The following is a 13,107-nucleotide window of genomic DNA, read 5'->3' as shown; positions in this document are numbered from 1 at the left end:
GAAAATACATTCCAATCACAAGAACTACTTTTTTATGGGGTACACTTTCTCTTTGTGGTATTCCATCTCTTGCTTTCTTCTGGTCCAAAGATGAAATCCTTAGTAATAGTTGGTTGTATTCGCCCCTTTTTGGAATAATAGCCTCCTTTACTGTAGGATTAACTGCCTTTATATGTTTCAGATATAATTACTTACATGTGATGGGTATTTGGGTGTTCATTTTCAAAATTACAGTAGCACTAAAGAGAGTTCCTTGTATTCAATATCCTTATGGGGAAAAAGGATACCCAAAGGAGTGAATAGGGATTTCATTTTATCAAAAATTCATTTTATGGGGAAAACGAAGAGTGGAGTTTCTTTTTTTCACAAAATATACCAAAAATTCAAGGTAATACAAGAAATAGGGTAGGATCCTTTACTACATCTTTTGGGGCAAAAACACTTTTGCCTATCCGCATGAAACGGGAAATACTATGTTATTTCCACTTCTTATATTACTACTTTTCACTTTGTTCATTGGATTCCTAGGAATCTCTTTTGATAATGGAGGAATTGGTAATGGAATAGCAGAGTTAACCATATTATCAAAGTGGTTAACTCCCTCAATAAACTTTACCCAGGAAAGTTCTAATTCTTTTGTAAATTCTTATGAATTTATTACTAATGCAATTTCTTCTGTAAGTCTAGATATCTTTGGTTTATTCATAGTGTTGGGGAACGCAATATTTCAAAAAAAATTCCTACGATCATGCAAGATCTATCTAGGAGATGCATAGCAACAAGAGGTGAGAGTGTGTCTACGTACCCTCATAGACCAAAAGCGGAAGCGTTGAGTAACACGGTTGATGTAGTCGAACGTCTTCGCGATCCAACCGATCAAGTACCGAATGCACAGCACCTCCATGATCTGCACACATTCAACTTGGTGATGTCCCTCGAACTCTAGATCCAGCTGAGGCCGAGGGAGAGTTTTGTCAGCACGACGGCGTGTTGACGGTGATGATGAAGTTACCGACGCAGGGCTTCGCCTAAGCACTACGACAATATGACCGAGGTGGAAATCAGTGGAGGGGGCACCGCACACGGCTAAAAAATCAACTTGTGTGTCGATGGGTGCCCCACTCCCCGTATATAAAGGAGTGGAGGAGGGGGTTGGCCGGCCTCATAGGGTGCGCCCCAAGGGGGGAATCCTACTCCTACTAGGAGTAGGTTCCCCCCTTTCCTAGTCCAACTAGGAGGGAGAAGGAAAGGCAAGAGGGGAAGAAGGAAAGGGGGCAGCCCCCTCCCCAATTCGGATTGGGATTGGGGGGCTCACCCCTCCTCTTGGCCACCTCCTCTCTCTTCCACTAAAGCCCATGAAGGCCCATTAACCCCCTGGGGGGTTCCGGTAACCCCCCGGTACTCCGTAAAATGCCCGAACCTATCCCAAACCTTTCCGGTGTCCAAACATAATCTTCCAATATATCAATCTTCATGTCTTGACCATTTCGAGACTCCTCGTCATGTCCGTAAGCACATCCGGGACTCCGAACAACCTTCGGTACATCAAATCACATAACTCACAATACATATCGTCATCGAACGTTAAGCGTGCGGACCCTACGGATTTGAGAATTATTTAGACATGACCGAGACTCATCTCCGGTTAATAACCAATAGCGGAACCTGGATGCTCATATTGGTTCCTACATATTCTATGAAGATCTTTATCGATCAAACCGCATAACAACATACGTTGTTCCCTTTGTCATCGGTATGTTACTTGCCCGAGATTCGATCGTCGGTATCATCGTACCTAGTTCAATATCGTTACCGGCAAGTCTCTTTATTCGGTAATGCAACATCCCGTAACTAACTCATTAGTCACATTTCTTGCAAGGCTTATAGTGTTGTGCATTACCGAGAGGGCCCAGAGATACCTCTCCGACAATCGGAGTGACAAATCCTAATCTTGATCTATGCCAACTCAACAAACACCATCGGAGACACCTGTAGAGCATCTTTATAATCACCCAGTTACGTTGTGACGTTTGATAGCACACAAAATTTTCCTCCGGTATTAGGGAGTTACATAATCTCATAGTCATAGGAACATGTATAAGTTATGAAGAAAGCAATAGCAATAAACTAAACGATCATAGTGCTAAGCTAACGGATGGGTCATGTAAACCACATCATTCTCTAATGATGTGATCCCGTTTATCAAATGACAACTCATGGTTAGGAAACTTAACCATCTTTGATTAGCGAGCTAGCCAAGTAGAGGCATACTAGTGACACTTTGTTTGTCTATGTATTCACACATGTACTAAGTTTCCGGTTAATACAATTCTAGCATGAATAATAAACAGTTATCATGATATAAGGAAATATAAATAACAACTTTATTATTGCATCTAGGGCATATTTCCTTCAGTCTCCCACTTGCACTAGAGTCAATAATCTAGATTACATTGTAATGATTCTAACACCCATGGAGTCTTGGTGATGACCATGTTTTGCTTGTAAGAGAAGCTTAGTCAACGGGTGTGCAACATTCAGATCCGTATGTATTTTGTAAATCTCTATGTCTCCCTCCTTGACTTGATCACGGATGGAATTGAAGCGTCTCTAGATGTGCTTGGTTCTCTTGTGAAATCTGGATTCCTTTGCCAAGGTAATTGCACCAGTATTGTCACAAAAGACTTTCATTGGACCCGATGCACTAGGTATGACACCTAGATCGGATATGAACTCCTTCATCTAGACTCCTTCATTTGCTGCTTCCGAAGCAGCTATGTACTCCGCTTCGCACGTAGATCCCGCCACGATTCTTTGTTTAGAACTGCACCAACTAACAGCTCCACCATTAAATAAAAATATGTATTCGGTTTGTGACTTAGAGTCATCTGGATCAGTGTCAAAGCTTGCATCTACGTAACCATTTAAGACGAGCTCTTTGTCACCTCCATAAACGAGAAACATATCCTTAGTCCTTTTCATGTATTTCAAGATGTTCTTGACCACTGTCCAGGGATCCACTCCTGGATTACTTCGGTACCTCCCTGCTAAACTAATAGCGAGGCACACATTAGGTCTGGTACACAGCATTGCATACATGATAGAACCTATGGCCGAAGCATAGGGAATGACTTTCATTTTCTCTCTATCTTCTGCAGTGGTCGGGCATTGAGTCTGACTCAACTTCACACCTTATAACGCAGGCAAGAACCCTTTCTTTGCTTGATCCATTTTGAACTTCTTCAAAACTTTATCAAGGTATGTGCTTTGTGAAAGTCCAATTAAGCGCCTTGATCTATCTCTATAGATCTTGATGCCCAATATATAAGCAGCTTCGCCGAGGTCTTTCATTGAAAAATTATTATTCAAGTATCCTTTTATGCTATTCATAAATTCAGTATCATTTCCAATCAATAATATGTCATCCACATACAATATCAGAAATGCTACAGAGCTCCCACTCACTTTTTGTAGATACAGGCTTCTCCAAAAGTCTGTATAAAACCATATGCTTTGATCACACTATCAAAGCGTATATTCCAACTCCAAGATGCTTGCACCAGTCCATAAATGGATCGCTGGAGCTTACACACTTTGTTAACACCTTTTGGATTGACAAAACCTTCTAGTTGCATCATATACAACTCTTCTTTAAGATATCCATTAAGGAATGCAGTTTTGACATCCATTGGCCAAATTTCATAATCATAAAATGCGGCAATTGCTAACGTGATTCGGACGGACTTAAGCATCGCTATGGGTGAGAAGGTCTCGTCATAGTCAACTCCTTGAACTTGTCGAAAACCTTTCGCAACAAGTCGAGCTTTGTAGACAGTAACATTAGCGTCAGTGTCAGTCTTCTTCTTGAAGATCCATTTATTGTCTATGGCTTTCCGATCATCGGGCAAGTCAACCAAAGTCCATACTTTGTTCTCATACATGGATCCCATCTCAGATTTCATGGCCTCAAGCCATTTTGCGGAATCTGGGCTCATCATCGCTTCCTCGTAGTTCATAGATTCATCATGGTCAAGTAACATGACTTCCAAAACATGATTATCATACCACTCTGGTGCGGATCTTACTCTGCTTGACCTACGAGGTTCGGTAGTAACTTGATCAGAAGTTTCATGATCATCATCATTAGCTTCCTCACTAATTGGTGTATGAATCACTGGAACTGATTTCTATGATGAACTACTTTCCAATAAGGGAGCAGGTATTGTTACCTCATCAAGTTCTACTTTCCTCCCACTCACTTCTTTTGAGAGAAACTCCTTCTCTAGAAAGGATCCATTCTTAGCAACGAGTATCTTGCCTTTGGATCTGTGATAGAAGGTGTACCCAACAGTCTCCTTTCGGTATCCTATGAAGACACATTTCTCCAATTTGGGTCCGAGCTTATCAGGTTGAAGCTTTTTCACATAAGCATCGCAGCCCCAAACTTTAAGAAACGACAACTTGGGTTTCTTGCCAAACCACAGTTCATATGGTGTCGTCTCAACGGATTTCGATGGTGCCCTATTTAATGTGAATGCAGCCATCTCTAAAGCATAACCCCAAAATGATAGCGGTAAATCAGTAAGATACATCATAGGTCGCACCATATCTAATAAAGTGCGGTTACGACATTCGGACACGCCTGTAACGCCCTCGATGTGGCTATATCTCCCATGTGTCGATGCACGACTTAGAGGCATAACCGCATTGAAAGCAATGTCGCAAGTGAGGTAATCTTCACACAACCCATGTAATACATAAGGGAAAAAAAGATACATAGTTGGCTTAAAATCGCCACTTCACACAATACATGAATAAAGCATTACATCATCCAAAAACAATCAAGGTCCGACTACGGAACCAAAATAAAAGAAGAACCCCAAATGCAACAAGGTCCCCCGATCGACCCCAACTAGGCTCCACTACTGATCGACTAGAACGAAACAACATGAAGGACAAGATCTTCAACGAGCTCCTCCTTGAGCTTGGTTGCGTCATCTGCACGGTAACATCGGCACCTGCAAACTGGTTTTGGAAGTATCTATGAGTCATGGGGACTCAGTAATCTCACACCCTCGCAATCAAGACTATTTAAGCTTATGGGTAAGGTAAAAGGTATGGGTGGAGCTGCAGCAAGCGACTAGCATATATGGTGGCTAACATACGCAAAAGAGAGCGAGAAGAGAAAGCAAAGCACGATCGATAAACTATGATCAAGAAGTGATCCTAGAACAACCTATGTCAAACATAACTCCAACACCGTGTTCACTTCCCAAACTCCGCCAGAAAGAGACCATCACGGTTACACACGCAGTTGACTCATTTTAATTAAGTTAAGGTTCAAGTTAACTACAACCGGACATTAACAAATTCCCATCTGCCCATAACCGCGGGCACGGCTTTCGAAAGTTCAAATCCCTGCGGGGGTGTCCCAACTTAGCCCATCACAAGCTCTCACGGTCAACGAAGGAATAGACCTCCTCCCGAGACATTCTGATCAGACTCGGTATCCCGGTTCTACAAGACATCCTCGACAATGGTAAAACAAGTCCAGCAACACCGCCCAAATGTGCCGACAAATCCCGATAGGAGCTGCACATATCTCGTTCTCAGGGCACACTCGGATGAGCCAGATGTCGGGTAGGCCAGCCCAGAGTTGCCCCTGGTAGCCCCGGACATCGCTCGGTTGGACCAACACTCGGAGGAGCACTGGCCCGGGGGGGTTAAAATAATGATGACCCTTGGGCGCGCGACCCCCAAGGGAAAAGAAAAGGCTAGGTGGCGAATGGTAAGACCAATGTTGGGCATTGCTGGAAGAGTTTTACTCAAGGCGAACTGTCAAGGGGTTCCCATTATTACCCAACCGCGTAAGGAACGCAAAATCCGGGAACATAACACCGATATGACGGAAACTAGGGCGGCAAGAGTGGAACAAAACACCAGGCATAAGGCCGAGCCTTCCACCCTTTACCAAGTATATAGATGCATTAATTAAATCAGATATATAGTGGTATCCCAACAAGTAAACATGTTCCAATAAGGAACAACATCTCCATGTTCCAACAAGGAACAAACTTCAATCTTCACCTGCAACTAACAACGCTATAAGAGGGGCTGAGCAAATTGGAAACATAGCCAAGCAACGGTTTGCTAGGACAAGGTGGTTAGGGGCTTGGTTCAACAATATAGGAGGCATGATAAGCAAGTGGTAGGTATCGCAGCATAGGCATAGCAAAAGAGCGAGCAACTAGCAAGCAAAGATAGAAGTGATTTCGAGGGTATGGTCATCTTGCCTGAAATCCCGCAAGGAAGAAAGAACGAGTCCATGAAGAAGATAAACGGACGTAGACGAACGGGTCCTCATAAACGCGATGTTATCGGAACCAACTCGAAGAAGCAACACCGGAAAGAAGCACAACATAGTAAACAACCATCACATAATCATGGCATGATGCACAACCAAGTATGATGCATGTCCGGTTTAAATATGCATGGCATGGCAAAGTGCACAAACAACACTACAAGTTAAGTGGAGCTCAATATGCAACGGGTTGCATATTGACGGAACACCACATCAATTATTTAGTTCTCTCTCGTTTATGTACCCATCAAGATTAAATGTTGTTAGCATGGCAAGAGGGTGAAGCAAATGAAAACTACCCATCTAGTCAAGTTTAAATGAGGCCGGAAACAACGAACAACAATTCTGGAAACTCCTCATATGCATATATTAGGTTTGGTACTATTCTGCCCTAAACATAATTTTAGAGTTGTTAAACATGCAAAGTAAAGCCATCATGATAATCTAGGCATTTTTCTACCCCATTTACATATAAAGATTATTTAAAAACCGAGCTACGGTTATTTAGTTATGAAATAAATCATTTTAGCATGGCATAGGGGAAAATTTAAACAAACATCATTTTAAACATTTCAAACATGCATGAAAGTTGCATATTATGAAACTAGATGCAATTATAAGCATTTAACATGTTTGAAACATTTTAATCCGATGCACGGTTCATGAGTTATTAAATGCATGAACTCTAGGGACTTTTCTGCAAATCTGCAGTCTCAGGATAAAAGGAAAAACATTCAGGCGGAAAAAATATAGAGCTGGGCCGAATCTGGAGCGCTGCTCACATTGGGCTTGGCCCGTTAGTGGAAGATGCTGGGCAGGCCGGATCTATCTGGGCCTTGGAGGCGCTGGGATCGCGGACGCAAGTCAACGCGAGCATTGGCAGGGGAAGGAGCGGGACTTGGAGGCGCTGCAGAGGGCGGGCAGAGCAGAGGCAACAGCGGCGGCTTGGCAAAGCAGGTCGCCGGGTGGTCGAGGAGGCAAGGAGGAGGCCGAGGCCGAGCTCTAGAGGCCGGATCTGGTGGCTGCCTCTCCGTTCCTGGCGTCAGCGGCGGACTCCGATGGCACCATGGCATCCTGTAGAACGGGAGGGAGAGAAAGATGAGCTCGGTAGGCAGGGGAGAATGAGGACGGTGAGGTCGGGGCTCACCGTGGCAGCGGCGATCGCTGGCAGGAGGCCAGGCGGCGGAGACGGCAGGAACGCGGGGGAGGGAAGAGGTGGTCAGGTGTCGGTGCTCCTAGCTTCCTGTGGGACAGTGATGAAGCTCCGGCGCGGTGACTGTTCCCCGCAGCGGAAGTCAGAGAGAGAGGCGTGGAGGAGGCTAGCTCCGACGAGGATCGAGTTGGAAGGGGCGGCGCGGAGCTCTTTTGTTGGTCCGGTGCTCCGGCGAGTGGCGACTGAAGGTCGAGGAGGAGCTCCTCTCTTTGGGTTTGAGCGGGGCAGGGAGGAGGAATCCCTCGGGCAGGAGATGGCCACGGATCGAGTGGAGGCGTGGGGAGGTGATCCGGTTGGGTTCGAATCGAAGAGCTCGGGATCGAGCTCTAGTTGGTGGGAGGAGGAATGGGAGGATCCCGATGTGGATCTAGGAGTGGCGGCGGGGCGACGTGGCAAGTCTTGATTGGCTGCGGTGAGGTGGACGGCGGCGACCGGACATGTCCAGCGTGGGAAGAAATGTCCGGCGGCGATGAGGGAGTTTGATCTAGGGTTGGACTGCGGGATTTTTGGAGGGGATCACATATTTATAGGTAGAGGGAGCTAGGAGAGTCCAAATGAGGTGCGGTTTTCGGCCACGCGATCGTGATCGAACGCTCTAGATGATGGAGATGGTTTTGGGTGGGTTTTGGGCCAAATTGGAGGGGTGTTGGGCTGCAACACTCACGAGGCCTTCTCGGTCCCTCGGTTAACCGTTGGAGCATCAAACAAAGTCCAAATGGTACGAAACTTGACAGGCGGTCTACCGGTAGTAAACCAAGGCTGCTGGGCAAGTCTCGGTACAATCCAGAAAAGTTTAATCCCCACACATGAGAAGAAGGTAGAAATGACCCCCGGAGGAGAACGGAGCGCCGGATTGCAAAACGGACAACGGGGAAAATGCTCGGATGCATGAGACGAACATGTATGCAAATGAAATGCACATGATGACATGATATGCAATGCATGACACGCAAGCAATGACAAGGCAACAACAGCGAATAACTGGACGACACCTGGCACATCGGTCTCGGGGCGTTACAACACTCCACCACTAGGAGAGGATCTCGTCCCGAGATCTAGAATGGCACCGGAGGGACAACGGAAGAGAAAAGAGGAGAGGTAAAACTAAGTTGCTTCTTTGACAAACGACTGAAAACCAAAGAACCTTGAAAAGGTTAAGCCAATTTGAGAAAAGAATACAATGAAGGTGAACAAAGTCGAAAACACTCCGTTAGCAAGGAGGGACAAAGAACATTGCGAAAAACCTTGAGGTTGAAGGGCAAGATATATATTGAAACCACTCCGGTTCAAACAAGATAGAGAAGGATTAAGAATGATATAATTTGGACAGCACTCCGTCTAAGAAGGGAGGCAAAACTTGATAAGATGAGAGAACTTGAAGAGAGGGCACGACACTCCGTTAGGAAAAGGAAGGTAAAGAATATAAGCTTGACAAGAAGAGAGGATACTTGATGAAATCACAAAACACTGCCTCTGCAGCGAAAGGATAGAGGATGGATACTTGAAATAAGAGAATGGAGAAGAAAATGATAACTTCTGCCACAAAAGAGTTTGAAAAGGCATCTTTAGGAGAAGGGTCGAACGGAGTTGTTGGAAAAAAAAACAACGTAAAGGATAAACTTGATATGGACTTATAGAAGACATCTCAAAATTATGAGGTGACAACTTGCCACTCACGGAAAAGATTTGATTGGATTGATATGAACAAGGAGACAAGAAAATATTTCACCGGGAGGATAAGTAAAGAACTTGGATCATTTATAAGCACCATAATTAGCAACAATCCTTAGGGAAAGTTTTAGGTGAAATATAGCCCAAGATAACTCCATGGAAGAAAAATATGGGTTTAAAATACCTCATTCTTAACAACATGTGAATCATGAAACATGAACTCAAATTATCAAGAATGACATAATACCACCTCCAATGATATGGGAGAAAGAATTGCACTCCGGATAGCAAGATGATGAAAGCTTGAGTTTCTTAGCAAAGACTGTCGATGAACACTTTGAGAAGGAATTAAATCCTTGATGAATCCATCATGTAGAACCTTCATGAAGAACTCTGGTAATAAAAGAATGATCCAAAATAATTGACTGGTGGAAAGAATAAGATTGAAGCCTCGCAATGATTTAGATAGAGATCCCCGTGATAATATGATTGAAAGAGGTTGGAACTCCGGGAAAAAGAGAAGATGAAACAATTGAAACCGAGAATTTGATGAGCCTCCGGAATAGGGAATTAATCACTTGGATGAACAAAAATAAGAATTACGTTATGCGTATCCTTCACCAATTAAATTGATGATAATCAACGGGTTTGGCATACTACTTATTCTCAAAGAAAAGATTAAGATAGATGTCGCGCCAACTTGGGAAGGTATTGAACGAACCACCGGAAGGGTTGAAACAACGAATAAATTGATATGATAAATGAAGGAAGAAGAATCTTGAGCGAACCACCGTAAGAATTAAAAATGAACAAAGAAAATATAAGGAAGACACCGAGAAGAATTAGTAATTGAACGAAGATGCTTGAGAGAATTTAGATACATGAGACCGAAGAGATCACGAGCTGATAAGATAATACTTGAATGATGCACCGGTATGATTTGGAGAATGATAGCTGAAAGCTGAGAATAAATAACTCTGAGATGATGGGCTCCGGATAATCAAACTGAAAAGACTCCTGAATTGCTCCGGAAGGGTGAAAAGAATTTTGACAATCGAAAAATTATTATGAGAGGATGGTCTCGAACTAGAGCCATGAATCTTGAAGAGAATGGAGCAGGATTGAGAGAGAAAATCTTCTTCGTCTTCAAAATCCGAGAATGAAGACGAGAAACACCACCATGAATTATTGAGGCACTCCGGAATTAAAATTGGAAAGGTTGAACCAACGATGATAAGAATTTGAAAGATCTTGGAGAAAGACATTTGACTGATGATAAATCATTCTTACGTCAAACTTCGAAATGAAATTTGAGGATAGCTCCGGGAAAATTAGAAGAGTCAGGTAAGATCCTGGGAAAAGAGCTGTGGGTTAGGGCCCACTCAAAAGAAACACTGTAGAACAATTTAAAAGAGAGAATGCACCAGTTGAATTAAATGGCTAGAATGAGATAACAACCTCGAGATATCTTGAACGAATTAGGAATGAAAATATGAATCTTCTAAGATATCTTCAGCACTCCGGAACAAAAGAATAGCGAGAAGTGAATTATTATGAGGTGCACCGGTATGAGAAGGTATTTGAAACGAGGAAAAAGGGATATGAGATCAACACCGAAAGCTTGAATTGGTTCCACCAGAGAAGAAAGAGAATGAAAAATGATGAACTTGAGGTTCCGTTAGAATCTTCATGAGAATCACTGGGTAAGAACATTGAAGGAAAAGAATGGAGAGGCTTCACATCAATAAGATGGATACTCGATTAAGAAATCTGAGTCCTTAAAGAAAAACAAGGGAGGGAGGGCGGGAAAAAACAAAAGCAACTTGGAGATGGATGAAACAAACAACATTGAGAAGAACTGATAATTGATCTTGTGAATGTTGAAGTGATCGGATCCACTTGAAGAGAGACACCCCGGTAGAACAAGATTGGCATAACAATCTCGATTATCGAGAAGGATTAGTATTCACATCGGAGTATGAGAACACCATTTGGGGAAGGTATGGAATCAACACTTGACATTGAAGCAACTCGAATACCACAACTCAAAACAAAACAAATGATTGGCTTGCAGAATAAGCCGGAACAAACATATGATAGAGATTTTGTCTGAAGTTTTCGTGGTGGGGCCTACACGGGCTCGATCGTACAGCACCATCATGTACAAGGCAGTGCACATGACATACGAAGCGTCCCCGAGTCGGCATAGCCAAGGACTCTTTAAGACACAACGAGACCACTGTAAAACCAATCGTGGATAGGCGGACCACTAGACGTCGAACCCCAATTTCATATCATACATCTATCGGAAAGATATACTAAGAACTACTTGAATTCCCACTTATAAACTCCCGAAATTTTCCGGTTATGCAATCAGGTGTTGGGGATACAGGGGAAGCATAATATCTCACCCAAAACTAACAAATCCTACATCCAGCTGTATCCATCCTTCAACACATAACCAAGAAACCTTCGGAAATCATCTACCTCAACCTTCGAAAAGCATCTGTTATACGAGTTATGGCAATACTCCCGAACTCCCGCCCCAGTACTGGGTGGCGTCGAGGTTATCTCACCAACGAACTGCATAAAAGAGATTTTCGATGTCGCGTACTAAACTCAGGTATTCCTGAACTGCAACGATAAAATTGTGACGACAACACCTCGGAGCTCAACTCCCCGGGACACTTCCACAAAACCCCTGACAGGAGGCACCAAGACAATGTTCTCGTCACAAAACCATCGGAACGATTCCAAGATACCCGCGTGATCCTAAAAAAATTTAGTGAAATTTGAGAAGAGAAGAGTCAAAATTCTATGTCAGGATGCCTTACCAGAGCGATGAGGAGACTGAGAAGTAAAAAGAATTCCTAAACTCTCCGATATATAATTCCTAAATGAATCAAAACATTTTTCTAGACACAACTTGGCCGCTAAAAACGATCAAGCAATGGGGCTCCTAAGGTCGGGCAAGGCTCTGATACCAACTTGTAACGCCCTCGATGCGGCTATATCTCCCACGTGTCGAAGCACGACTTAGAGGCATAACCGCATTGAAAGCAATGTCGCAAGTGAGGTAATCTTCACACAACCCATGTAATACATAAGGGAAAAAAAGATACATAGTTGGCTTACAATCGCCACTTCACACAATACATGAATAAAGCATTACATCATCCAAAAACAATCAAGGTCTGACTACGGAACCAAAATAAAAGAAGAACCCCAAATGCGACAAGGTCCCCCGATCGACCCCAACAGGGCTCCACTACTGATCGACTAGAACGAAACAACATGAAGGACAAGATCTTCAATGAGCTCCTCCTTGATCTTGGTTGCGTCATCTGCACGGTAACATCGTCACCTGCAAACTGGTTTTGGAAGTATCTGTGAGTCATGGGGACTCAGCAATCTCACACCCTCGCGATCAAGACTATTTAAGCTTATGGGTAAGGTAAAAGGTATGGGTGGAGCTGCAGCAAGCGACTAGCATATATGGTGGCTAACATACGCAAAAGAGAGCGAGAAGAGAAGGCAAAGCACGATCGATAAACTATGATCAAGAAGTGATCCTAGAACAACCTACGTCAAACATAACTCCAACACCGTGTTCACTTCCCGGACTCCGCCGGAAAGAGACCATCACGGTTACACACGCAGTTGACTCATTTTAATTAAGTTAAGGTTCAAGTTATCTACAACTGGACATTAACAAATTCCCATCTGCCCATAACTGCGGGCACGGCTTTCGAAAGTTCAAATCCCTGCAGGGGTGTCCCAACTTAGCCCATCACAAGCTCTCACGCTCAACGAAGGAATAGACCTCCTCCCGAGACATTCCGATCAGACTCGGTATCCCGGT

This window comes from Triticum urartu, chromosome 4, assembly GCF_003073215.2.
Source record: "Triticum urartu cultivar G1812 chromosome 4, Tu2.1, whole genome shotgun sequence".
Lineage (NCBI taxonomy): Eukaryota > Viridiplantae > Streptophyta > Magnoliopsida > Poales > Poaceae > Triticum > Triticum urartu.
This window is presented reverse-complemented; position numbering follows the sequence as displayed.